General features: G+C 41.2%; 1 long non-coding RNA gene across 2 annotated transcripts in view; it reads right to left on the bottom strand.

Annotated features, from left to right (window-relative positions):
* LOC122558155 overlaps positions 1-26,473 on the bottom strand; it is a 300,586-nt gene that overhangs the window by 271,260 nt on the left and 2,853 nt on the right. For both annotated transcript variants that reach the window (XR_006314055.1, XR_006314054.1), the window contains exon 2: positions 17,661-17,829. This is a non-coding gene — a long non-coding RNA (uncharacterized LOC122558155). The remainder of the gene's footprint in view (positions 1-17,660; positions 17,830-26,473) is intronic.

Here is a 26,473-nt window from a genome sequence, read left to right on the forward strand (position 1 = left end):
TTAAATAATCAAAGAGAATACCAAATGAAGGCCGATCTAACATTCTGCCCCAGTGCTAGTGTCACTCAACAGCATATCCACCCTTTTACTCTCAAGTATGCTGTTGATACAATTGATAATTTTCTAAATATTTAACCATCTGTGAATTGAAGATGAATTTGATAATGAAGGGGTTGCTGTAATATCAGGACATATCCTAGAAGTGGACTCTGGCTTTTGTCACTGTAAAGCTGGATACTTGTATTACAATTGAAAAGAGGAAGGCAATAGGGCAATAGAAGACAGAGGAGCAAGGGGAATTCAGACTTGTGGACAGATGGCAGTCAAAACAGAAACATTAACAGCAATTCTGATCAACTGCTGGGAGGAATTTAAAAAAAGGAACATAACACTGACAGGAAGACGTGCACATTTCCTTGTTTAAGTACAAAGGAACTATTATATATTTGGGCGTTAATATTCAGTTATGACGTTGACAGAAAATAAATTGTCAAATTGTACCATAACTTTGAATGTTATCAAATTTGTATGCATATCAATTTTACAGGCCACCAAAATCACTGCCCATTCCCAAAATGTATTACATTGATTAAAAACTGAAGCTGTCATGCCATATTACAAAACCACTGTTGTTAAGGGGCTGCCAAGTCAGGTGTGGGGAAAATGAAATAGTTTGGAAAAATTGGAATTCTGAAGGGTACACCTGCAGCTGGAGTTGAGAGTGGGTGGTCTTGGGGGTGGTCCTCACATGCAGGAGAATATCTGGGATTAGGAAGAGGGGAGCTTTCAGAAAGGCTGGAGGCAAGAAGGAAGTTGAAGACTTCCGTGAGGAGCTGGGTAAATCTGTTAGTCAATCTTGGTCCACCAGCAAAAAAGTACTAACCATAAAAAGCCTCCTCCAACATCCCTAATATCACAAACACCAATCTTTAGCCAATTCAATTCACTCCACATGAGTTTAAGAAACAGCTGGAGGTAGTGAATATAGCAAAGGTAATGAGCCCTGAAAACATTCCAGCAATACTACTGAAGATGTGTGTTTCAGAACTTGTTGCACCTCGAGTCAGTACAGTTACAACATTGGTATCTACTGACAATATGGAAAATTCCACAGGTATAACCTGTGTATAAGAAGCAGGAAAAAACCAAACTACCCAATTAACAACAGTCACTCTATTCTCAATTATCGGTTATGTGATGGAGGTGTCATTGACAGTGTTATCAAGCAGCACTTGCTTCGCAATAAACTGATTGTTGCCATTCAGTTTGGGTTCTGCCAGGGCAATTCAGCTCCTAGCCTCATTACAGCTTTAGTTCAAACATGGATAAAAGTACCTAATTCCAGAGGTGAGATGAGAGTAACTGCCCTTTAGACCAAGGCCACACTTAACTTAGTGTGGCAACAAGGAGCCCTAGCAAAAACACAGCCAATGTGAATTGAGGGAAATTGTCTGCAGTTTGGAGTGAGAACTGGTGTAAAGGAAGATGGTCATGGTTATTTAAAATCAGTCACCTCTGCTCCAGGATGTTTCTGCAGGAATTCCTCACAGTAGTGTCCAAAGCCAAATCATATTCAGTTGCTTTCCCTCGTTATAAGATCTGAAGTGGGGGATGTCACAGATGATTGCACAATGCTCAGAATCATTTACAACTTAGATACTGAAGCAGTCCATCTCTAAATGCAGCAAGACCTAGACAATATCCAGGTTTGAGCTGGCAAATGGCAAATCACATTTGCACCATACAAATGTCAGGCAATGAACATTTCCAACAAGAGAGAATCTAACCATTACCCCCTTGACATTCAATGACATTATCACATTACCAATCCCCCACTATTAACATCCTGAGGGGTACTATTAACTAGAAACTGAACTACATTACCATATAAATATTGTGCCTGCAAAAGCAGGGCATTGGTTAGGAATCCTACAGCAAGTAACTGACCTCCTGATGCCCAAAGCCTGTCTACTATCTACTGGGCACAAGTCGGAGTATGATGGAATATTCCCCACTTGCATGGATGACTGCAGCTCCAACAACACTCAAAAAGCTCATCATCATCCAGAACAAAGCAGCCCACTTAACTGGCACCACATCCACAAACAATCAGTCCCTCCATTACCAAAACTTCTGTCAGCAGTGTGCACAATCTGTAAGATACACTGAAGCAGTCTGTACTCGTAAGATGGAGTATGACAGCAGGGAAGAATTGAATGAATCATCTGGGGGCAATGTGAGTCTCAACTACCTGCTGGAATGCTGGCAGCAGATCTTCCTTTGGATGTCACTGAATCTAGAATCAATCAAGCAGTTGAGATGCTACTGATGTGCTTTCCACAGGATCAGAGCCCTACGGAGTACTGTCTATAGACTGCTGTCTGCCAGAGGTCAGCTCTTTTCCACAGCAGCAGCAGTAGTGGCTACTGCTAGAACAGCATCCATCAAAACCTCAAGATCAAGGAGTGATCAAAAGCTAAGCAGGTAATGTCAGGAGCAATTTCACAAGGTTAGGGTTGCAGGGCAGAGTTCTGTAAGGGAAGAGGTTGGCAGAAAGGGTAAAGGAGTGTTTTGATCTCTCACTGGGGAGATTACAAGCATCTTGCACATGTTTGTCTTTCATGCTCCCCACTGTTAATACCAGCTGCAATGAGTTGAGATGTTTAAGGATCCCAATTGGGCAGGAAGGCAACTCCTGGGCCTTCCCACATGAACTGAATCGGGATAGAGGCAGGAAGATAAGAGGGCCTTCTCCAACTACCAGCCACTCTGATTAAATGCACTCCTTATCTCCAAACATTCCACAAGTGAAGGCAGAAGATCCTGGTCTTGTTGCAACTGAACACATCATTACCAACTAATCTGTGTACAATTCTGGTTCCCTTATTTAAATAGGAATATTATTGCATTGGAGGCGGTTCAAAGATTTATTAAGTTTATTTCTGTGATAATGAGGTTGACTAATGAGGAAGGAATGAGCAGGTTAGCGGGCATTTAGTTATTAGCATTTAGAATGTCAGGTGATCTTTTTGAAACATGTAATACTCTTAAGGTTCGTGAGAGGGTAGATACTAAGATGATGTTTCTCATCATGGGAGCATCTAGAAATAGAGGCTCAGCTTCAAAATATAGGACTATGGTTTATGACTCCCTCTTGGATATGTTTAAGAAGAGAAGCATGTCAGATACGAGAGACAAACAATTGTCAAACTGACCATCCCAATCACATTGTTAGGCCAGTAGGTGGGCAGGCAATTAACAGGCAGCTTGCTATTTCCAAATAGAATATTAACAGTAAATTTAGCTTATTACAAAGAATTGCTTAAATATGATACTACCCACATCATAAGACAGTTGCCATGTCAGACATGCAGGAATGAGCTGGCCTTTTATCAAACACAAGCTGTAGAAAGACAGTAAGGAAATGGGGAATGTCTTTTCACAGGTGCCCTGTGTGTACTTCCAACCCCAAGATCTTGCCCTGCTCTCCATCTGGCCTCCAAGACACATTCACCCCCTCCACACCCCCAACCCACTCACCCTCATCCCAGGGGACCAGCTGGCTCTATGGTCATTCAGTTTTGTGCGAGCCTGCTTGCAGTGCTGGAAGTGGTCACTGGCGTGTCATGCTGCTGGAAATTCTAGTCCTACTGGCCAATCAGATTGGCTAGCAACTTTCAAGGATATCACTGGTGGAAGTCCACTGTCTGCCTTAGCCTATCAACAGCATATTATAGTTGGTTGCAAGATATATCTGTTAGTTGCTGTCCAACTTATGCAACATGCTGACACAGCCTACCTTCCCCAATGATATCTGGCCAGTGAGAAGCCCCTTTACATGGCAAAGAGGAGGAATTTCTTCTATAGAGCAGTCACTGAATTTTGAATTTCCATACCACGGATAGCAATGGAGGCTGTGATATTGAAAACATGAAAGGCTAAATTGGACAGATTTTTGATCCAAAAGGGAATCAAAAGGGGTCAGGCAGGTAAATGGACTGAAGACTACAATCAGATCAGTTATGATAGTATGGTTGTATAGGTTGAAGGAGATAGGTGGCCTGCTCCTTCTCCTATTTTCTATGTTCTTGTTTTCAGCTAATTGATGTAGAACAAATTCTTTGTCCATTTACTGTTATACCTCGATTACCAGAGAAAATGACTTCATGGTTTCAAATTCATCAGCAGGTTTCCTTGACTAGAGGCCCACCTGCAAAATATTGAATGGATGATTGGTTCACATTTCCAAATTAAGTATAAAGGAACCAATTTTTAGTTTGATTCAACTTCAGTGATACTTCATCTGGGGCGGTGCCTGACAATGTCCCTGACATTAAACTTGTCCAATGTTACCTCACTGGTTTCAGTAACAGACAAAGCAATTTTTAAAAGAAGTCCCAGAAGTGAAGAAAAAATATCAATGAGTCAAAATATCTAGCAACAAGCTTCTTGGCATGGAGTTGAATGTAACTAAGGCATTTGCCCCAGAACTGCATTTGGTCTACTATATTTTCAACCATTAGATGAAATAGTTGCTGGAATGGACCAGATATATTCATAAAAGTTCTTTCTGTAGCCAGCTAACGTGCTATATCAAAAATGTTCTTGAAGCATTACATTTCTACAATATAGGTAATGGTGCCAGATGGCATTTTTAATTGAACTCTTTGTTTTATCCAATTTCAGACTGCAAATAAGGTTGAGTCAGGTTCCTTTCCATGTATTTAATTTCAACAACTAATTAAAATACAGCAGAAATGGCCAGTAGACAACAATTGCTTCACAACAGCCAAATGTTGAAAATCTGGCAAAAAAGAACAGCAGCAGACTACTTTATTTCCATGTTAGTGCTTGGCTTAGGTGTGGTTGAAGCATGAACAGGAGTTTAGACCATCTTTTATATAAAGTGACATCTCTTACAAATTAACAGATGAACATTTTGTCAAAGAAAGTTTGGACAGAGGGATATGGACATTGTTCATTCAGCAATTAGCAATAAACTGCCTAATCTGATCAAGACCACTTAGTGCTTAAGTACAATACATATGTTTCAGAATCGTACATAGTTCTTTTCAAAGTAAATTAAGTGACCCAAATTTGTATTTCAATTTCTGTCATGTGACTTTACATCTTAAGACAGCTCAAAATTGAGCTGAAAGGTAAAACCCCTAATAAAATTCAACATCTCATTGATAATTTGATGGTATAATAAATTTAAACATTTTAGTAGATCATTTAGAGCAACTGTCATCTTCCATTCAAGTGCCTCACTTACCAGTCAATCTCTGCTTCAAAGAGCAGCCATGAACTGCAGAAAGGCAATAAAAAGAGATGGAAGGGAATGGATTTGAAATCTTCTGGAGTTGAGTGCTTATCAAGAGATTATTGTTATGTTAAGACCAAAAGAAATAGGAACAAGAGTAGGCTATTGACCTCTCAAGCCTGCTCCACCATTCAATAGGATCTTGACCAATTCACTATATCCACTTTCCTGCCCTTTCCCCATAATCCTTGATTCCTCTACCTATCAAATACTTAAAATTTACACACAGATTCTTTTTCTACAGCGCTCTGTGAAGGAATTCCAAACACTCACAACCTCTTGAGAGAAGAAACTCCTCTTCATCTCAGTATTAAATTGGCACTGTTTTATTTTGAGACTATGCACTCTGGTCTTAATATCTCCAGTGAGGGGAAACATCCACTCAGCAATTACCTTGTTAAATCCTGAAAGAAGTCTATACATTTCAATGAGATCAACTCTCATTCTTCAATGAGCAGAGTCCCAACCTGTTTAACTTGTAACTATGAAACAATCCCTCCCTGCCAGGGATCATCCTAGTGAATCTTCTCTGAACTGCCTCCAATTAAATAACACATTTTCTTAAATAGGGGATGGAAACTGATCACAGTACTCCAGATGTGGTCTGACCAGCGCCTTGTACAATTGCAGCAAGTCTTCCCTCCCTCTTGTCTTCCAACCTCTTTGAAATAAGGGGCAACATTCCATAAAGCTTCCTGATTACCTGCTGCACCTACGCACTAGTTTTCTGGTTTTGTATCTTAGTACCTCAGGTCCCTTTGAACTGCAGCTTCCCTCCATTCAAATAATACTGTCCTCTTTTGTTCTCCCTTCTAAAATGAAATACTTCAGATGTTCACACATTATACTCCATTTGATTCATTGATTTATTGTCACATGTACCGAAGTACAGTGAAAAGTTTTGTTTACGAGCAGTACAGGCAGATCATAGTAAGCAAGGATGTACAGGTCAGAGGTTGTAAAAAGATTTAGAGGCATACAGGTTGCATTGCACAGGGCATGTGCTAGTCAAGATCAACGTTGGCAATATCAGCATTGTTTGATGCTACGGTGTCCATTCTAATTACAGCTGGGAAGAAGCTGTTCCTGAACTTGCCTGTGCGTGTGTTCAGACTTCTGTATCTTCTGCCTGATGGAAGAGGTCGTAGGAGATCATTACCAGGATGCGATGGGTCTTTGATGATGTTGGCAGCCTCTCCGTGACAGTGAGCCATGCAAATGGAGTCCATGGGTAGAAGGTTAGCTCTGGGATGGTCAGGATTAAGCACACCATCTTCCGTAGTTTCTTACGGTCCTGAGCTGAGCAGTTGCCATACCAGGCCATTATGCTTTCAATGGTGCATCTGTAAAAATTGGTGAGGTTCTTTATGGACATGCCAAATTTCCTGAGCCACCTGAGGAAGACGAGGCCTTGTTGTGCCTTCTTGACCGTCACATCTATATGGAAGTCCAAGACAGGTTGTTGGTTGTCGATTGTCGTCACTCCAAGCTCTCCACCCAACATTTTCCACATGTGCTTAACCTATGAATAACTCTCTGTAAACTGTTTATATCCCTCCCACAATCTTCCTTTGCTCCTATTTTTATGCCTTCTGATAATTTGGTTACAGTACATTCACTTCCTTCCTCCAAGTAATTAATACATATTGTAAACCGTTGCAGTCCCAGCACTGATCCTGGTAGAATACCATTGTTCATAGGTTATCAACCTGAAAAAGAATTCCATATCCCAACTTTTTGTTTCCTGCCTAATAGCCAATTCCCTATTCATACCACCATATTACCTCCAATACCAATGGCTCTTATCTTGTGCCTTAACGTTTTGTCAAGAGCATTCTAGAAGTCCAAAGGCAACACAATTACTGTTCAACTCTATCCAACCTGGTTCAGACTTCCTCCAAAAACTCTAATAAATTGGTCAGACATAATTTCCCTCTTATTTAGCTGTGCTGACTCTGCTCAATTACATTGTGATTTTCCAAATGTTCTGCGATTACTTTCTTTATAATTAATCCCATTTGCATTTCCAACAATAGATGTTAGGTTAGTTGGCCAGTTACCCACTTTTTGCCTCCTTCCTTTTTTGAATAGGGGTATCACATTAGCAGTGTCGCAATTCTTTGATATTTCCCCAGAACATCTTTGTATCCTCTTTGGCCACAGGTGAGATCCCAGAGGACTGGAGAATAGCCAACGTTACCCCATTGTTTAAGAAGGGTAGTCGTGATAATCCTGGGAACTACAGGCCTGTGAATCTCATGTCGTTGGTAGGGAAATTATTGGAAAAGATTCTCAGGGACAAGATCTATATGCATATAGAAGCAAATGGACTTATTATCAATAGAGAGCATGATATTGTGCGGGGGAGGTCAGTAACTTGATGAGGTTTTCGAGGAGGTGACAAAGATGATTGATGACGGAAAAGCAGTTGATGTTGTCTACATGGACTTCAGTAAAGTCTTTGACAAGGTCCCTCATGGCAGACTGGTACAAAAGGTAATGTCACATGGTATCAAGTGTGAGGTAGCAAGATAGATATAGAACTGGCTTAGTCATAGGAGACAGAGGATTGGAGTGGAAGAATGCTTTTCAGAATAGAGGGTTGTAACTAGTGGTGCTCCACAGGGATCAGTACTGGGACCCCTGCTGTTCTTGATATACAGAAGAGCTATGGAGGAAAATGTAACTGGTCACGTTAGTATGTTTGCAGATGAAACAAAGATTGACGGAGAATTGTCAGAGGATACAGCAGGATATAGATCAGTAGGAGGCAATGCAGAAAAATGGAAGATGGAATTTAATCAGAACCAATATGAGGTAATGCATTTTGGAAGTACAGGTGGAAATTATACAGTGAACAGCAGAACCATTAGGAATATTGACATGCAGAGGGATCCGCGTGTGCAGGTCCACAGATTACTGAAGGTGGCAGCGCAGGTAGATAAGGCTTATGGCATGCTTGCCTTCAATGGAAGAAGAATTGAGTACAAAGATAGACAAGTTGTGCTGCGGCTTTATAGAACTTTAGTTAGGCCACACTTGGGATATTGCATACAGTTTGGAATATTGTTTCCACACTGTAGGTAATCTAATCTAATCTAATCTAAACAGTTCTAGTCACTACACTACCAGAAGGATGCTTTGGAGAGGGTACAGAAAAGGTTTACCAGGATTTTGCCTGGTATGAGGGATTTTAGGTATAAAGAAAGGTCGGATAGACTGGATTTGTTTTCACTGAAACGCAACACTATGAGGGGGCAACCTAATAAATGATTATAAGGTTGTGAATGGCATGGATAGAGTGGAAACTATGAGGCTTTCTCCCCAGGGTGGACAGGTCAATCACTAGGGAAGACAGGTTCAAGTTGCGAGGGGGAGGTTTAAAAGAGATGTGCAGGGCAAATTTTTCACACAGAGTGGTGAGTGCCTGGAACACATTGGCAGAGGGAGTGACGGAAGCAGACACAATAGCAGCATTCAAGAGACACCTGGATAAATACATGAATAGGAAGGGAATAGAGGGATATGGATCTTTTAAATGAAGACAGTTTTAGCATGGAAGGACAAAATATGGCCGCTCAGGCTTGGAGGGACAAAGGACCTGTTCCTGTGCTGTTCTTTGTTCTTTTTTTTTAGAACTGTCCTCATTTAGTACAGTGCTACTTCATCACCTTTTCCATTCCACAAGGTCAAATAACCCTGAATGGTAAGAACTCAGTTTTGATCTCCTTGTAACCTACTTCCATGGTGGCTGAGATCATATTCATTTACCTCAATTTTCATCCAGGTCATTCAAAATGCTTCATGCATCAAGATGCAAAGCCTTTAAATCTGTTCTATTATCAAATTTCCATACATTTTATTGCTGTTTGGTGCAATGTGACATTCTCACATTCTTTCCCTTCCTTTATTTGTTGATAATATCAGCCCATCACTAACCTGCAATCCTACCTTCTCCTTTATCTTTGATTTTTTAATCTTCTAGACCTAGCAAGACTCAGGTAACACCTGCCCCTCCTTCCCAGTACTGGTGCCAATGGCTCACAAATTCAACCCAATTTCTCCCATACAAATCTCTCAGCCAATAAACGCTGATGGATTGTAATTCCTATTTCAAACGAAATATTTAGTGAGGCAGCAGTGCTAACCACTGAGCTACCATGCCGCCCCATGTTACACATTACAACCTTTACATCATGTAAATTCTCTTCAGATTTTCATGTAATGTCTTTTGTAATCTGCTATTCATATTAGCATTGTGAAGCAGCAGTGCTAGCCACCGTGCCACTCATAGACAGAGGGATACGGACCATGTAGAGGCAAAAGGTGCATAGTTTAGAAAGGCATCGTGTGTTGGTGTAGTCTTGGTGGCTAAAGGGCCTGTTCCTTCATTTGCACCCCGTACCTAGCTCGCACCAAGACTGCTTCTGGCTGCTATTCATATTTTTTGAAGTTTTTTGCATAGACTCAATGATTCTATGATTCTACTCTATCTAGCCATCTCATGATTTTTTAAATACTTCAATCAGACAAGTCTCAAATTTTTAAATCTATCCTTGTAACTAAATTATCCCAAGAATCATTCTTATAAGTTGTCTCTGCACTCTTTGCAATGTGTTCAGATCCTTGCTCTGTACACAATACTTCATCTGACATCTAACAAGTGTCTTTTACAAGTTTAACATCACCTCCTTGCTCTTATTCTCTATTCCCCTATTAATAAAGCAAAGGATATGTATGCTTTACTTACTGCTTCCCACTTCCAATGATCAGTGTGTCTGTGTGTATATATGTAGGTTCCACTGCTCCTGCACCCCCTAAGAATTTTATCCCAAATTTTATATTGATTTCAAATTCTTCCTACCAAAGTGGACTCTCTGCAATGAGGTATATCTACCAGCTTTCTCCCAAACCAATCAACTTACCTATGTCCTTCTGGAGTTCTACACTGTCCTCCTCATGGTTTACAATTCTTCCCTTATTATGTCATCGGCAAATTTTGAAATTGTCCCTTGCAACTGAAATCTAGATTATTAATATATATCAGGAAAGGCAAGAGTCCCGATGCCTGGGGATCTCTACTACAAAACTTACCTCAGCTCAAAAAATGTCCATTGACCATTATTCACTGTGTCCTATCACTCTGCCAATGTTATATCCATTGTTGCTACTGACTACGGAGTCACAAATGGTACTGAATATTGTGCAATCATCAGCGAACATCCCCACTTCTGACATTAAGATGGAGGGAAGATCATTGATGAAGCGGATGAAAATAGGTAGGCCTCAGACACTATCTTGAGGACCTCTTGCAGAGATGTCCTGGAGCTGAGATGACTGATCTCCAACAATCAGGACTATCTTCCTATGTGCCAGGTATGACACCAACCAGTGGAGTATTTGCCCCTGATATCCATTGATTCCAGTTTTGTTAGAGCTCCTTCGTGCCACACTTGGTTGAATGCAGCCTTGATGTCAAGGGCTGACAATTTCACCTCACGATATTAAAACAGAAATATTGGTTTCCTAATTAAATCATACAATTTTTAAAATTCTGCCGAAGTCCAAATGATGGCAAAGTGTCACTGATATTTGGACTTGGAATTAATTTCTATGAATTTGATGACTCATACAGAACTTCCAACCAAACTTGTGATTGAAGGTTGCAACAGAGAAGAGTGGGCATTTTGACCTTCAGGGCTGGAAGAGTTATTTATTCTTTCATGGGATGATGGTGTTACCAGTAAGATCAACATTTGTTGGCCATCCCTAGTCACTTTTGTACTGAGTGACTTACTAGACCACTTCAACTGTACTCCTGAGAGTCTGGAGACTGACATAAACCAGACTAGTTATATAGCAAATCTGCTTATCTAAAGGACATTAGCGAACCGGATGAATTGCTACAATAATCAATGATAGTTTCATCATCACTATTTCTGAGACCAGCATATATACTCCAAAATTACAAATTGAATTTGACTTCCATCTGCTCCTATGGAGGGATCTGGACATATGTCCCCAGAGCTTTATCCTGAGTTTCTTCATTATTGGTCCAGTAACATTACCACTATGTTATTGTCTCCCCTGGAAGGGAGGCTTATGGTTGTGATGCGATAAGTGGGTTGTTACGAGCGATTGTTGGCTATGGGGAGTGAATAGTGTTTGGTGGGTATAGGGGTAAAAAGCTTGCTGACTGGCTCAAGGGGATTGATAGCCAGAGAAGGAAGACTAGTAACTGGTGAGGTGTGATTAGGGGTACAGTGATTGCAATGAGGTCAACGATATGCAACTCATAGAATATCAGTTCCCTCATTGGGACTGCTAACCTGATCCAATCAGGGAGCCCTGGCTGACAGATATACTAACAGGTATGTCAGACATCCTGACATCCTGACATTCTGAGAGCTGGATCAGTGACAAGGATTCTGCACATGTAGATAAAGGGTGACTTAGAGTCATACAGTCACAGAGTTGTACAGCATGGAAAAAAACCTTTGGTCCAACTCGTTCATGTCGACCAGATATCCAAAATCAATCTTGTCATATTTGCCAAAATTTCACCCGTATCCCTCCAAACCCTTCTTATTCATATACCCATCCAGATGCCTTTTAAATGTTGTAATTGTACCAGCCTCTATCATTTCCTCTGGCAGCTCACTCCATACATGCACCACTCTCTATATGAAAGGTTTGCCCTTTTAAATCTTTCCCCTCTCACATTAAACCTATGCCCTCTAGTTTTGGACTCCGCCATCCTAGGGAAAAGACCTTGGCTATTCACCCTATCCATGCCCCTCGTGATTTTATAAACCTCTATAATGTCACGTCTGAGCCTCTGATGCTCCAGGGAAAATAGCCTGAGTCTATTCAGCCTCCTCCTCATGCAGAAACCCTCCAATTCTGGCAATATCCTTGCAAATCCATTCTGAATCCTTTCAAGTTTCACAACATCATTCCTTTAGCAGGGAGACCAGAATTGTATGCAGTACACTGGCCTCTGTGGAGTTATTTCAGAGGCAGCAAGAGTAAAGTATGCTTCTGAAGAATTTCACTCGCAACAGTCATCTTTGAGTTGGGGGAAGTATTTCTGGCATCATGTCGTTATTTGGGAAGCATGACTTGTACAATCCTACCGTCGAAGACTTAGCCTAGTATGTGGAAAGATATTATTTTTCCACATTATTTTTCTAGGCAAATGACATTGGGGCAGATTAAAAGCAACAAGCAGTTCTTCTGACAGCTTATGGATGCATAGCTTTATTGGTTATTAGGAGCCTGGCTTTCCACGAGGCACCAGATACTAAAACCTTTCAAGAGTTGACGGATTAGTTAAGGAACATTATCACCCCAAGCCTCCTTTAATTGTGAGATGCTATTGGTTTTACTCGACAATTTGAGAACCAAGGGATTTTGATCAGAATTTTTGATTAAGTTAAAATGACTGGCAGAAGCATATAATTTTGGTTTAACCATCAATGAGATGCTGAGAGATTGTTCAGTATGTGAGATCAATGATGTAACTGTGCAAAAAAGCCTATTAGCTGAAGCTCAACTGGACTTCAAATTGGCACTACAATTGATGTTATCATTGGAAAATGCAGCAAGTAAAGTATGAATTACAGCGTATTCCAAAGGAGGTGGACTCCTTCGCCAGTCTAACTGAGTTTGGGGAACACCCTCACTTGAGGGGAAGTAATTGCATAGCCTCACTCAGGACATATCATGAACAGATTCACTCGAGGTCAGCCCACATCAAGCCCCAAAACAAAGCCAAGCCTCAGCCAAATGGTTAAAATTTTCTTCAGGATCTGGGCCAGCAAGCCATTGCAGTTGCTGGCAGAATGCAGACTCGAGACAGCAAAAGAGCCCCACTAGATGTAAATTGAATAACAGAACTGATAGGCCAGTATCCAGGAGAATCCACACCCTGAAAAGTCCCCCTACATTTGGTTTGGAACAGTTCAATTGCTTAGCAAAATCCAAATCCAAACCAATCAAAATAAACATCTGGTTAAATGGTCACCTAGTTCTAATGGAGGTCGATACAAGTGCGGCCACTTCAGTGATCGTAGAACAAGTCTTTAACAAAATTTTCTCTGGAGTCCAACCGTTAAATTGGCACAAGCCCTCGGCTCGACCAAAAACCTATTCTGGGAAACATTTACATTTTAAGATTACAACTTTGGTTCCAGTCTTTTATAAGAAACAGCTGGTTCAGTTATCGCAGATTGTAGTAAAACGTCAGGCCCAAACTTGATAAGGCATAATTGGTTGAGAAAAATTCACCTAGTTTGGCTCAACATTTTCTGATTAGAAAATGGCTGCCTGCTGGGATGTTTTTCAGGAAAATCTAGGAATTATCATAGGACCCAAGGCCCCCTTGCATGTTGACTAGAAAGCAATTCCATAATTCTGTAAAGTCCATACTGTGCAAATGTAGAGGCAGAAATCAGAAAGCTGGAAAGTGAAGAAATGATCAAACCAGTCCAGTTTGCAGAATGTGCAGCACAGGTCGTACCGAGTTACCTTGTGGGTCTTTTAAACAAATGGTAAGCCACTTTTCACAACTGGATAAATACTCATTCACTTGCATCGAGGATTTGTATGCAAAGCTAGCGGGTGTTGTCCTTCAGGAGGCTGGACATGAGCCATACATCCTTTCAACTGTGGTTAGATCAGGATTCCAAAAACATGCTACATTAGTAACATAAGGGTTCGTACCAATATACGAGACTGCCATTTTAGGTATCATCAGCCTGTGCAAATTTTCAGCAAAAAACAGAGAATATTTTGCAAGGTCTACCCCAGGTCATCATTTATCTGGACAGCATGCTAATAATAGGGAAGACCAATAAGGAGCACTTAGAGAACTTGGACATAGCCCTTACTTTCTCCCAGGCAGGCACATGCCCTTACAAAAGAAAAATGTGTGTTCCAGGCATCCCAAGTGACCTACTTGGAGTACAGAGTTGACAAGACTGGGTTACACGCAATGGAAGATAAAGTAGGGTCAATCAAAGGTGCCTTGGTGCCCACACCTGTAACGGAGCTTAGGTCTTTCCTTGGGCTGGTGAATTATTCTGAAAAGTTCAAACATAACCCGGACTCCATTCTGGCACCTTTGCATCAACTCCTAAAAAAGGTCATCCTTGGAACTGGTCGCGTAACCAAGCTATAGCTTTCAGGTAAGTGAAGAAACAGCTAACATCCTCGAAAATGTTGGCACAGTATGATCCCAAGTGAGATCTGATATTGACATGCGATGCCTCCCCATAAAGCTTCTGGGTAGTTGTAGCTCATAGGTGGCCTGGTGGAGAGGAATGCCCAACAATATAAGCATCCAGTACTTTGGCTAATGCAGATTGTAAATACACCTAGACCAAAAAAGAAGGTTTGGCGGTCATATTTGGAGTCAGGAAGTTCCACCAATACCTTCATGGACATAAACCTGTAATAATAACAGACCATAAACCCCTGCTGGGTCTACTTAAACAGGACAAAGCAGTGCTGCCCATAGCTTCAAGCTAAATTCTGCATTGGGCTGTACTACTAAGTGCATATAATTACAAGTTGGAACATTGTCCAGGAGGCCAAGTAGCAAATGTGGATATATTGAGCCGGCTCCCACTGGCAGATACACAACAATAGGTACTGCCACTGGAAGAATCCGTAAAGGTTTTAAATGTTCTAGACACATTTCCAGTCACAGCTGACAATATCAGACTTTGGATGCAGAGAGATCTGGTCCTGGCAAAACTGAAGCAGCTTGTGGTGATGGAGGAAAATAAAGGGCCATTAAACCAGAATTGAAACAGTTTTGGATCCGGAGAGACCAGATCGCTGTAGCAGATGGCATACAATTATGAGGAGTAAGACTGATTGTCCTAATTAAAGGTCGCAGCCAGATACTGGGTTAACTCCACCAGGGTCATCCAGGGATTTCCAAAATGAAGATGCTGGTGAGAAGTTGTATCTGGTGACCAGGTCTGGATACCGACATAGCTGCATTGATGGGGCAGTGCCCAGAAGGCCAACAAGGGCAAAATTACCACTAGCAGTTCCTACATAATCGTGGGAATGGCCAAGTAAACCCTGAACTTGGTTACATGTCAATTGTGCAAGTCCTTTCATGGGCTCAATGTTATTGCACATTGTGGACACCCACTCATAGTTGGACGTGCATAGAGTTAATTTGTCAAATACGGAGACAACAACTGAAAAACTGCAGGCATCTTTTGCAATATACAGACTCCCAGGATTGTTGGTCACAGATAATGGGCCATTGTTTACCAGCAGGAAATTTGAGCATTTCCTAAAGTTGAATGGCATTTGACAGAAAAGGACAGTTCCATACCATCCATCAGCCAATGGTCTGGCAGAAAGAGCAGTACAAACTTTGAAGTCCAGGTTAAAGAAACAGTCTGCAGCTTCACTAGATACCAGAGCCAGTTCCTATTTGAATATAGGACCACCCCTCATACAACTGTAGGAATAGCCCCTGCAGAGTTGCTAATGGAAAGAAGACTCCATACCAGCTTAAATCTGATCTTCCCGGATCTGGAGGAAGCGTGAAACAGCATCAGGAATGCCAGTGCAGAAGACTCCGCTAAGTGAGAGAGACAGTTTGCTACAGGGGACAAAGTTTGGTGTAGAAACCATGGAATGGCCCTACATTGGTAAGAGGCACGGTCGATGCGAGGTCAGGTCCAGTGACGTATAAAATTTGGGTAGGTGCAACAATGCTGAGCAAACACGTGGGCCATATGAAGGCTGCAAACTTGCAAACAGGGCAGACGTCAGTGTGCCTGGCTCCTCAGAACATTTGGAAAGGCTGCTGGAACCCATGGGTTCTCCACCCTCAATCAGGCAGTGAAGAAACCTCAGAATCTAAGATGGACACAGCTGATGTCGTTGCTTTCATGCCTTTGACACCTGAAGAGGAGGATGAATTTCTTCCAAGATGCTCTGGGCGCAAGGGGGCTACCTGTATCTGAAGCAGAGTCAGAGGAACCCGACCCAGTGCTAATACGGCCCGGGAGGAGATACAAGGAAAACAATTGTCCTAGATCTTCAGACTCAGAGGGACAGGTATGTAGTGATTGTAATTAAGTCAGACAGATGGACCTCATAGAATATGGGTTTCCTGATTGGAGCTGTTCATCCAGTCCAATCAGGGAGCCATGGCTGACAGATAAAAACAGGTGTGTCTTTCACTGTGTCTCACACCTGCGCACACACACCATGGGTGCTGGGGGAAAAAATAAGCACTACCGCACTTAGGTGGTAGTGTGGGGGTTAAACAAAAGAAATAAACATAAAAAAGAAGAAAAAAAAACAGGGTGTGTCAAACATATTGACGCTCTGGGAGCTGGCTCTGATGGAAAAGTGTCAAGGACTCCCATGTATAAATAAATGGGGACTTGGTAACAGGATACCAGCCTCATGGAGTTATTTCAGGTGGCTGGCATTGATGTAATTAGCACCTGGATCAGAAGGATCATCAGTTGGGAGGGCTAGATTTAGGCTGTGATCTTTTAATGTAAAGTCTGGGAGGAACATACCTGCTCCTCCCTGTACGACATTCAGATAAGTATGGGGAGCATTTCTGCCTAGTTATCACATCATGTTATCTTCATATAAAACATGTGATTACTTTAAAATTGAAACATTTGAGGCATATACTGATGTAATTTCAATACATTATTGTGACCTCCTAACCATATGTTTTAATGGTGAGTTTATTTGACTCAACATGGCAGATGACACATTTCTAGGTTTCAATTCCCTGAAGAAAAGGAAGACGATTCCAAAGTTAACATCATGGGTTATGAGCAAGATTAGAGACTTAAACAAAACATCCCAGAAACAGTAATTAAACAATGGTTAAAGGAGCTTATTTATCTCTACATTTGTTAACAGTTTTGAGAATGATGTACATTCTTAGTCCATAAGTATGAATTCTGTCGTATGAAGCAATTAATATCTGCAAAGGATTAAATAATATTAAGCCCCCACCCACCAGGAGAAAAAGAACTCTCTCTAGTTGGAACCAACCAGTTCTATACTGATTCTGTATTTGTTATCAAAACTGTGTGAAAATGGTTTAGTAGTAGTAATTGAATTTACTTTTTAGTTGAGTCTAATGCCTCACAGGAGACCACCGTGTTTCTCGGGTGTCACATAACTTGCTATTAAGTAACATGTAATAAACTGTTCACTGTTCTTCAAGATTACCAAAGACATTGTGTGGACATCCTTCCTGACATTGTATCAGTGACTTAAATTAACACCGGCAAGAAGTGTCAAGAAACCACCCAAAGCTTCTTAGTCTTACCATTATAGAATGGTGGCAGCAGTGGTCACCTGAAGACTTAATTTAGCTGTATATTATAATATGCTTATAAGGTGGGCACTGCTGTTTCACATAATATAATATACTACAATGCTACAACAGCAGTGGTCACAATCTGAAGATATTCAGTTTTACAAATGCCATAGCCAACCTAGAGGAAGAAAAAAGAAAAAAAACATTCCAGTCAGAAAACTAAGTGTGTATTTCTATATTCAGAAGATTAAAAAGCACAGAGTCTAACAGCTTCAGTAAATGCAGAAGCCAGTAATTAAAAGAGCAGCAGCATTGTCAGGAGGAATAAGCTAGCAAGTGAAAGCCTAAAACAGCAAAATATAGTGAAAAATAGTGTTAAAAGCTTGAGTAGAACATAGAGAAAGACTGTAGGAGTCATGGAGAAAATCCACATCATAAACCCACAATAAAATGATCGATATCAGACACTCGATGTAAGTTAAGTGGAAAGATTAAATTTATTATATTTAAAGAGAAATTCTAAGCTGAGAAGCTTAAGGATGGCTTATATATCAAGCAAACAAGCAAAGTTAAAACTTTTTAACAATTTCTGAAAAGAAAAATAAGAATGTACAGTTCAAACCTCTTCATGATAAAACATCATAGCTTAAAGATAATATTTTATGAGCAACTCATCTGCATTATCCAGTAATTAAATAAAATAATTACAATCATTAGAAAACTTGCTGAAGAAGATTCAAGATTTAATACTATTGAAGTGAGTAAGGACAGCTTTATCTACAAGACATTAGAAAATTCATCAACAACTGTCAAGAAATGCTTTAAATTAGAGAAAGCAACAGCACATAAATAGAGGGCTGAATCTTTCCAAAACACATATTTGGCAAAATGTAATTTTGAGTATTTCTCTCAACAAGACTTAGCAAGTTTTCTCACACTATTGTCTAAGACTCACCTTATCAACTGCCTACCACAGTCCTACAGTAACCCTCTTGTCCAATGCTAGCCCAACTTTTCCATTAGCTGTAGCCAGAAGTATACACTATGTGTTTGGATATCCTGGCATCATGGTGCCATACTTAAAATGCTGCTCTGCACCCAGTTAAGCACTGGCATTGCTGCCAATCATGTTTTCACACACTGTCCCAGGGAATGGCTCATAAGATCAAAGTGGAGCTTCACTTTGCCGACTGGGACTTGGGGTCCTGGTGGTTGGATGGTGCAGAGGAGAGCAGTCCTATTCCCACAGAACTGCCAAAGGAAGCAATGTCACCAGATCTTGCCAACTTGGTTTGAAGTCAGCACCCAGATCAGTCTCCAAGCTCTACAAAAAGGCTCTGCACTTGGCAAGCTTAAGTACCACCATGTTCTCTCTTCTATCTTAAACTCCATCTATCTCACTCCAAGGCTAACCATTTTCACTAGTACATGGAGTCTACTTTCACTCACTCCATCGCATCCAATCCACCCAGACTACTAACCCTGCAAGTCCTCTGCATTTCCTACTCACTCACTGGGGCAGCCTCACCAATTTTCACAAACCTGCACCAGCACTAACAGTTGTAAAAGAAGAAGATGGTCTGAGTGCACATACGTGCACAGGTGATATGTCACTAAGTAATTTTGGGCCTTTGCAAATATATGCTCTCTTTCACCATTTTGTGTGTGTGTGTGCGCACGCATGTGTGTGTGTTCAATCGCAACTTCAATGTAGAAGGTACAGAATCCATCCATCCTTAAGCAACATATTTCCATGATCCAAAGTGTGATGTGAATAGCTCCTGTGTCAAATGCAAACAATGATTAAATCAAAGATGACTGATACTTTGGGAACATTTTTCCAGATAGATAAACATTCTTATTGCATTACTGGTGGGGTCAAGGGAGGCAATGGACTAGTTGTATTGTCTCTAGACTGTTAATCCAGAGATTCAGATAATGTTTTGAGGACCCGGGTCTGAATCCCACCACAGCAGATGATGTAATTTGAACTCAATAAACTCTGGAAGTAAGAGTCTAATGATGACCATGAATCCATTGGCGATTGGTGTAAAAACCCATCTAGTTCACTAATGTTCCTTAGGGAAAGAAACTGCCATCCTCACCTGGTCTGGCCTACATGTGACTCCAGACCCACAGCAATATGGTTGACTCTTAACTACCCTCTGGGCAATTAGGGATGGGGCAACAAATGTTGGCCTGGACAGCAACGCCCTCATCCCGTAAATGACTTTTTAAAAATAGTTTTCTTGAATGTTATGGTCGGGGTGCTTAAGACTGCACACAATAGACTACTGTCAAATCTCAAAAGGAATGGATTGCTTGCAGTTGTGTTTCAGCTGCAGTGAATGGTTTTGGTGTAATGGCGTTGCCCTTTGAATGTTCTCACACTTCATAAACATGAAGCTCCCTCCTTCACAGAATGAAGCACTTACCCCACCTAATCTGGGTGTGGTAGCAGCCATTTTCATCTCCATTGCTCACTTTTAACTTACAGGATGTGGAAGGCAATAGTGGCCACTCTTCAATGGAGTCCAGTTCAGTTCCCGAATATTATCTAAACTCCATGCTTCTGACCTTATGATGAAAAGAAGACTCCAGCAGCAGAGGAGTTTCTCGATTACCATTAACACTAGTTTTTCTAGTGTTCATCGAACCAAATGTAGCTTTGATGTCAGGGGCAGTCACTCTCACCTCCCCTTTGGTGTTCAATTCTTTTGTCCATATTTGAACCAAGGTTGTAATGAGGTCAAGGGTTGAGTGGCACTGATAGAAACCAGAATGAGCAAGTTACTGCTAAGCAAGTGCTGCTTGACAGATTTTTAGATGATTTCATCTAGCACCTTACTGATGAGATGAATAAGCTCCAACAATCACAACCATCTCCTTTTGTGGCTCCATATAATAAACCTGAGGTGGCTTATTCCCTTATGGTATCAGTAGCTTACCAGGAAGTACCAGCAATGTAGTGGCAATAAACTTCCAAAAGCTTCTCAGGCCTATCATTATATTAATTTCCTGGATTACTTTGTAGTCAACATTTAGAAACTTTACATGAAAATATTTGTATTGGGAAAGCTGCATATAACCACTTAGGGAACTGTTGCCATTGGGAAAAGGTAAATGCAAACAGTGTTGTCTATTTTATTGGTAAAACAAGGAGAAAGTGAGGACTGCAGATGCTGGAGATCAGAGCTTAAAAATGTGTTGCTGGAAAAGCGCAGCAGGTCAGGCAGCATCAAAGGAGAAGGAGAATCGATGTTTCGGGCATAAGCCCTTCTTTAGGAATGAGGAGGGTGTGCCAAGCAGGCTAAGATAAAAGGTAGGGAGGAGGGACTTGGGGGAGGGGCGTTGGGAATGCGATAGGTGGAAGGAGGTTAGGGTGAGGGTGATAGGCCGGAGAGGGGGTGGGGGCGGAGAGGTCGGGAAGAAGATTGCAGGTCAAGAAGGCGGTGCTGAGTCTGAGGGCTGGGACTGAGAAAAGGTGAGGGGAGGGGAAATGAGGAAGCTGGAGAAATCTGCATTCATCCAGCCACAGGGGATGAATGCAGATTTCTCCAGCTTCCTCATTTCTCCTCCCCCCACCTTTTCTCAGTCCCAGCCCTCAGACTCAGCACCGCCTTCCTGACCTGCAAACTTCTTCCCAACCTCTCCGGCCTATCACCCTCACCCTAACCTCCTTCCACCTATCGCATTCCCAACGCCCCTCCCCCAAGTCCCTCCTCCCTACCTTTTATCTTAGCCTGCTTGGCACATCCTCCTCATTCCTGAAGAAGGGCTTATGCCTGAAACATCGATTCTCCTTCTCCTTTGATGCTGCCTGACCTGCTGCGCTTTTCCAGCAATTTTGTGTTTCTTTCTGATTTACGCTAGCTGCAGTTCTTTGTTTTGGGACTAGCTGGATCAAAGGTTCTGTTTCCATGTTGAATGACTTGATGACAAACAGATGGAGAGAAACAGTCAGACACCAGAATCCATTTTCCTAACATCAGAATCGTATCTTCCTTGGCTTGTCCTCGAATGGCTGAAGGTTGTGCAGATTTTCTTTAGGAAATTGGATCCTGGGACTTCACTGCTGTTTCAGTTACCAAGTTGCAGTTTGTGATGCTGGCAGTCAACCAGGAGTACACACCAGTACGGGATGGAGCTGTCATCAGTTTGTAGGGTGTGGACTGTGTTTCAGCAGGAGCTATGGGATTTCAGACAGGTTTTTTTTAGGTCCTGTGTTATTGGAAGCATTTGTTAGTTGTCAGCTGCCAATGTACTTTGAGGTGGATGCTTTCTCTGCTGACACCAAAAGGTTCGACATGTGCTAGCACACCACTCAAGTTGTGTGATTGGTCCAAATGATCTAGAAATAATACTACACTTCTAGAGATGGCTATCAACCACCATGCTCATATGTCAGTTGAGCCAGGTTGAGTAGCCGTACTCTGCTGTTGTGGAGACGAAGTTGACTAAGGTTGCGCTTAGTGCATTTGTTCTGTTTTCACAAGTGGTACCTTTACATACCCAGAGACAGCAGAACTCTTCATGTGGTACTCTTGTTAAGGTAAGTTTTCTTGTCCTGTCACTTGAAAACTGACTAACTACTGCTATCGAGAGGGGAACCAAACCCTGACCACCTAGTTGAAACAATACAAGCCAGCTGGGCTAAGTAATTGAAGCAAATGATTGAGATTACTCAAAAAGGTAAATTAGATGTCAAAATAAAAAATTGAATGTAAGTAAGTAATTGTATTTAAACAGAGGCTTAATACTTCCTCAGGATGTCTCACAGTCAATTGTTTACTTTCGAAGGGCAGTCATTATCGTTACGTAAGTAATTTACATAGAAAAAGTACCACAGGCAATGATTAATTGAATTAGCAAATAGTTTTGTCTTCAAGTAGTGTGGGTTGAGAGAAGAATGTTGACCAGTGCACTAAGAATAGATTACAATTGTGTGATCAGAGTTTAGTACATCTATCCAAGCTAGTACAGGCCATTCAAGCGATCTTTGACCAACAAGACAGACTACTCTGTGTTGCTTTTCTTGATACACCTTGTAAGCTGTATATATAGAATTAAAAACAGCTTTTTGCATTAATCTGCTAACATGAAATGCAGTGCTGTTCATTAGAAAAACATTGTGCAGTGATTCTGAGAAACAGTTTCTGAAGTTGAATCCCAGAAAGTTACTTCCCAAGACTTCTGTGCTTCTCCTTTCAGTCTAGTTCACCATTAGAACTTTCGACAACAGCAGCAAGGATATGGAAATAGCTGAGGGACAGGAAACACAAAGCAGTGACAAAGATTGTTTTACTTAATACATGAGAAAGATGTATAGTAGAGCACCCCAGTGTTAAAACTGGAACCAATCATTCTCTTGATTTGCACTGATGACCCAGATTTAGGTGTAAAGGCCATAGTTTCAAAAGTTATAAATGACACAAAACATGGAAGTATTGTCAACTGAGAGGAGGGTAGTAATAACATTAAAAAAATGGCCAGATTGATGGATTGAGCAGACATTTGATAGATGAAATGTAACACAAAGAAGTGTGAATTGATAACTAGGAAGGATAAGATGAAACAACATTAAAGCAAATGACACAGTCCTAAATGTGTATAGGAGCAATGGAAGCTGGAGTATGTATGCACAAATTATTAAAGGTGACAGGGCAAATGAAGAAACTGGTTAATAAGGCATATTACCTAGAAGTTGCTAAATTCAACTGGCAATTTAGATCAAGCAGTAGTTCAATAAAGATGCAATGGTAAGGCAATATTTGTGGATACACAGAATAAATACATTCCAACAAGAAAGGAAAATTCTGAGGGGAGGACCAACTATTCATAGTTAACTAAAAAGGTGAAAGAGTATTTACATTTTTTTTAAAGCATATATTGCACAAATAGTGCTGCGGTAGTGTCCCTGCCCCTAGACCAGGAGGCTCAGGTTCAAATCCCATCTGCTCCAGAGGTATGTAATAATATCTCTGAACAGGTTCTTTAGATAAATAGATGAAATAAGAAAATATATAATTGCACAAAGGTTGGTGGCAGTACAGAAGATTGGACAAAATATAGAAAACAGCAATGAATGACTAAGAGGTTATCAACAAAGTAAAGTTACAGTAGGCTAGAAAGTGAGTTAGATATATAAAAGACAGATAGTAAGAGATTTTTAGAATCCCTATAGTGTGGAAACAGGCCATTTGGCCCAACAAGTACACACTGACCCTCCAAAGAGTAATCCATTCAGACCCATTCTCTAATACCCTACTTTTTTTACCCCTAATTAATGCACCTAGCCTACACATCCCTGAACACTATGGGCAATTTAGCATGGCCAATTCACCAAACCTGCACATTTTGGATTGTATGAGGAAACTGAAGCACCTGAAGTAAGCCCATGCAGTCACGGGGAGAAAGTGCAAACTCCACACAGTCACCCGAGGCTGGAAGCAAACCCAGTTGTGAGGAAGCAGTGCTAACCACTGAGCCACCGTGCCACACAATTAATCTGGATTCAATGGATATTTTAAAAAAGTTACCAAAATGTGTGTTGGTCCTATACAAAGTGAGTCAGAGGCATTAATATCGAAAAAATAAGGTAATAAAACGTGAATTAGATAGGTATTTCAAATTGATCTTCCCTTTAGTGTAATATCCCAGAAATATCCATAAATCAGGAAATAAAAGGCACAAAGGAACTCAAGAAAATTATTTTCACCAGGAAGTAGGATTGAGAAAATTGTTGAAGCTATATGGGTGGAACAGAAAAATAAGAAAGAGGTGATCACTTTGATGGAATTGTACTATAGGGGCCGCAATAGTCAGCGGGAAATTGATGAGCAAATATGTGGGGAGATCACACACAGCTTTAAGAATAGTAGGGTTGTAATAGTAGGGGGATTTTAACTTTCCAAACATAGACTGCCATATTGTTAACAGCTTGGATGAGGAGGAACTTAAGTGTTCAGGAAAACTTTCTTAATCAATATTGAGTTGGCCCGACTTGAAAAGGGACAATGTCTACCTCCTCTTGGGAAATAAGGCAGGGCAAGAGACTCAAGTGCTACTGGGGGAGCACTTTGGGACCAGTGAGCATAATTCTATTAGTTTTAAAATAGCTACGGAAAAGGATAGGTCTGGTCCTCAACTTAAAGTTCTATTTGGGGGCAAGGTCAATTTTAATCAAAAACTTACAAAAGTTGAATGGTGGAGATTGTTCACTGGTACAGGAACATCTGGCAACTGGGAGGTTTTAAAAAGTGAGATAATAAGAGTTCAGGCCAGCATGTTTCTGTTAGTGTGAAGGGCAAGGGTGGGAGGATTAGGGATATTGAGGCTATGGTCAAGGAAAAGGAGGAGGAATATGTCAGGTTTCTGTTTATTTATTCACAGGATGTGGGCTTGCTGACTATGCAGCATTTATTGCCCATCCCTAATTGCCTAGAGAGCAGTTAAGAGTCAACCACATTGCTCTGGTCTGGAGACCAGGTAAGGATGGCAGTTTCCTTCCCTAAAGGACATTAGTGAACCAGATGGGTTTTTCCAACAATCAATAATGGATTCATGGTCATCATTAGACTCTTAATTCGAGAATTTTTGAATTGAATTCAAACATCATCACCTGCCGTGGCAAGATTCAAAACTTAGACCCCAGAACAATATCTTGGCCTCTGGATTAATACCATCAGGCCATTGCTCCCCCTCAAATAAGTATAGGCAGCTGGGATCAAGTGAATCTCTTGAGGAGTATAGTGAGTGTAGGAGTACACAAATCAGATGGGCAAAAAGGGACATATGTTGGCTTTGGTAGATAAGGTAAAGGAGAATCCAAAGTATATTTCTGCAGTATATTAAGAGCAAAAAAGCAAGTAGAGAGAGAATGACAAAGTTCTTTTTCTCAGTGTAGGGGGGTCCAAAACTAGAGGGCATAGATTTAAGGTGAGAGTGGAAAGATTTAAAAGTGGTCTGAGTGACAATTTTTTTTTCACACAGAGGGTGTATGTGGAATGAACTGCTAGTGGGTTTGGTAGAGGTAGATACATCTACAATGTTTAAAAGACATTTGGACAGGTGTGGAAAGGTTTAGAGGGAAACAGCCAAATGCAGGCAAATGGGACTAGTTCAGTTTAGGAACTGGTCACAGTTGGGCTGAAGGGCCTGTTTCCTTCTTGTATAACACTATGACTCTGGGTTATGCACTGGTGTCTGGGCAAGTATCTGGGTTCTGATGTGCTTCATTTTGGGTCTTAAAAGAAGTGGCTAGTCAGACAGTTGGTGTACTAGTTCTAATTTCCATTCCTGATGAAGCGCTTTTGCACGAAACATCAACTCTCCTGCTTCTCAGATACTGCCTGACCAACTGTGCTTTTTCCAGCGCCACACTTTTCGACTCTGACTCGTCAGCATCTGCGGTCTTTACTTTCTCCTAAAGGAATATATGATGATATAGTAGGACCCTGGGAAGCATTGAGGATCAGCAAGATTTTGGTGTGCATGTCTACTGGCAGGACAAATAGATGAAGTGGTTAAGAAGGCATATGGGATACTTGCTTTTATGAGCTGAGGCATAGACTTTAAGAGGAGGAAGTTTAGATCAGAGTGGTGCTAGAAAAGCACAGCAGGTCAGGCAGCATCCGAGGAACTGGAAAATCGATGTTTCGGGCAAAAACCTGTCATCAGGAATAGAGGCAGGAAGTCTCCAGGGTGGAGAGATAAATGGAGGGGTGGGGCTGGGGAGAAAGTAGCAAAGAGCTTGTGGAGAGAGGAGGAGAACCTTCTCCCCAGCCCTACCCCCCCCCCCCCCCCCCTTTTTTCCCCCCCCC

The sequence above is a fragment of the Chiloscyllium plagiosum genome, chromosome 2 (assembly GCF_004010195.1).
Source record: "Chiloscyllium plagiosum isolate BGI_BamShark_2017 chromosome 2, ASM401019v2, whole genome shotgun sequence".
Taxonomy (NCBI): domain Eukaryota; kingdom Metazoa; phylum Chordata; class Chondrichthyes; order Orectolobiformes; family Hemiscylliidae; genus Chiloscyllium; species Chiloscyllium plagiosum.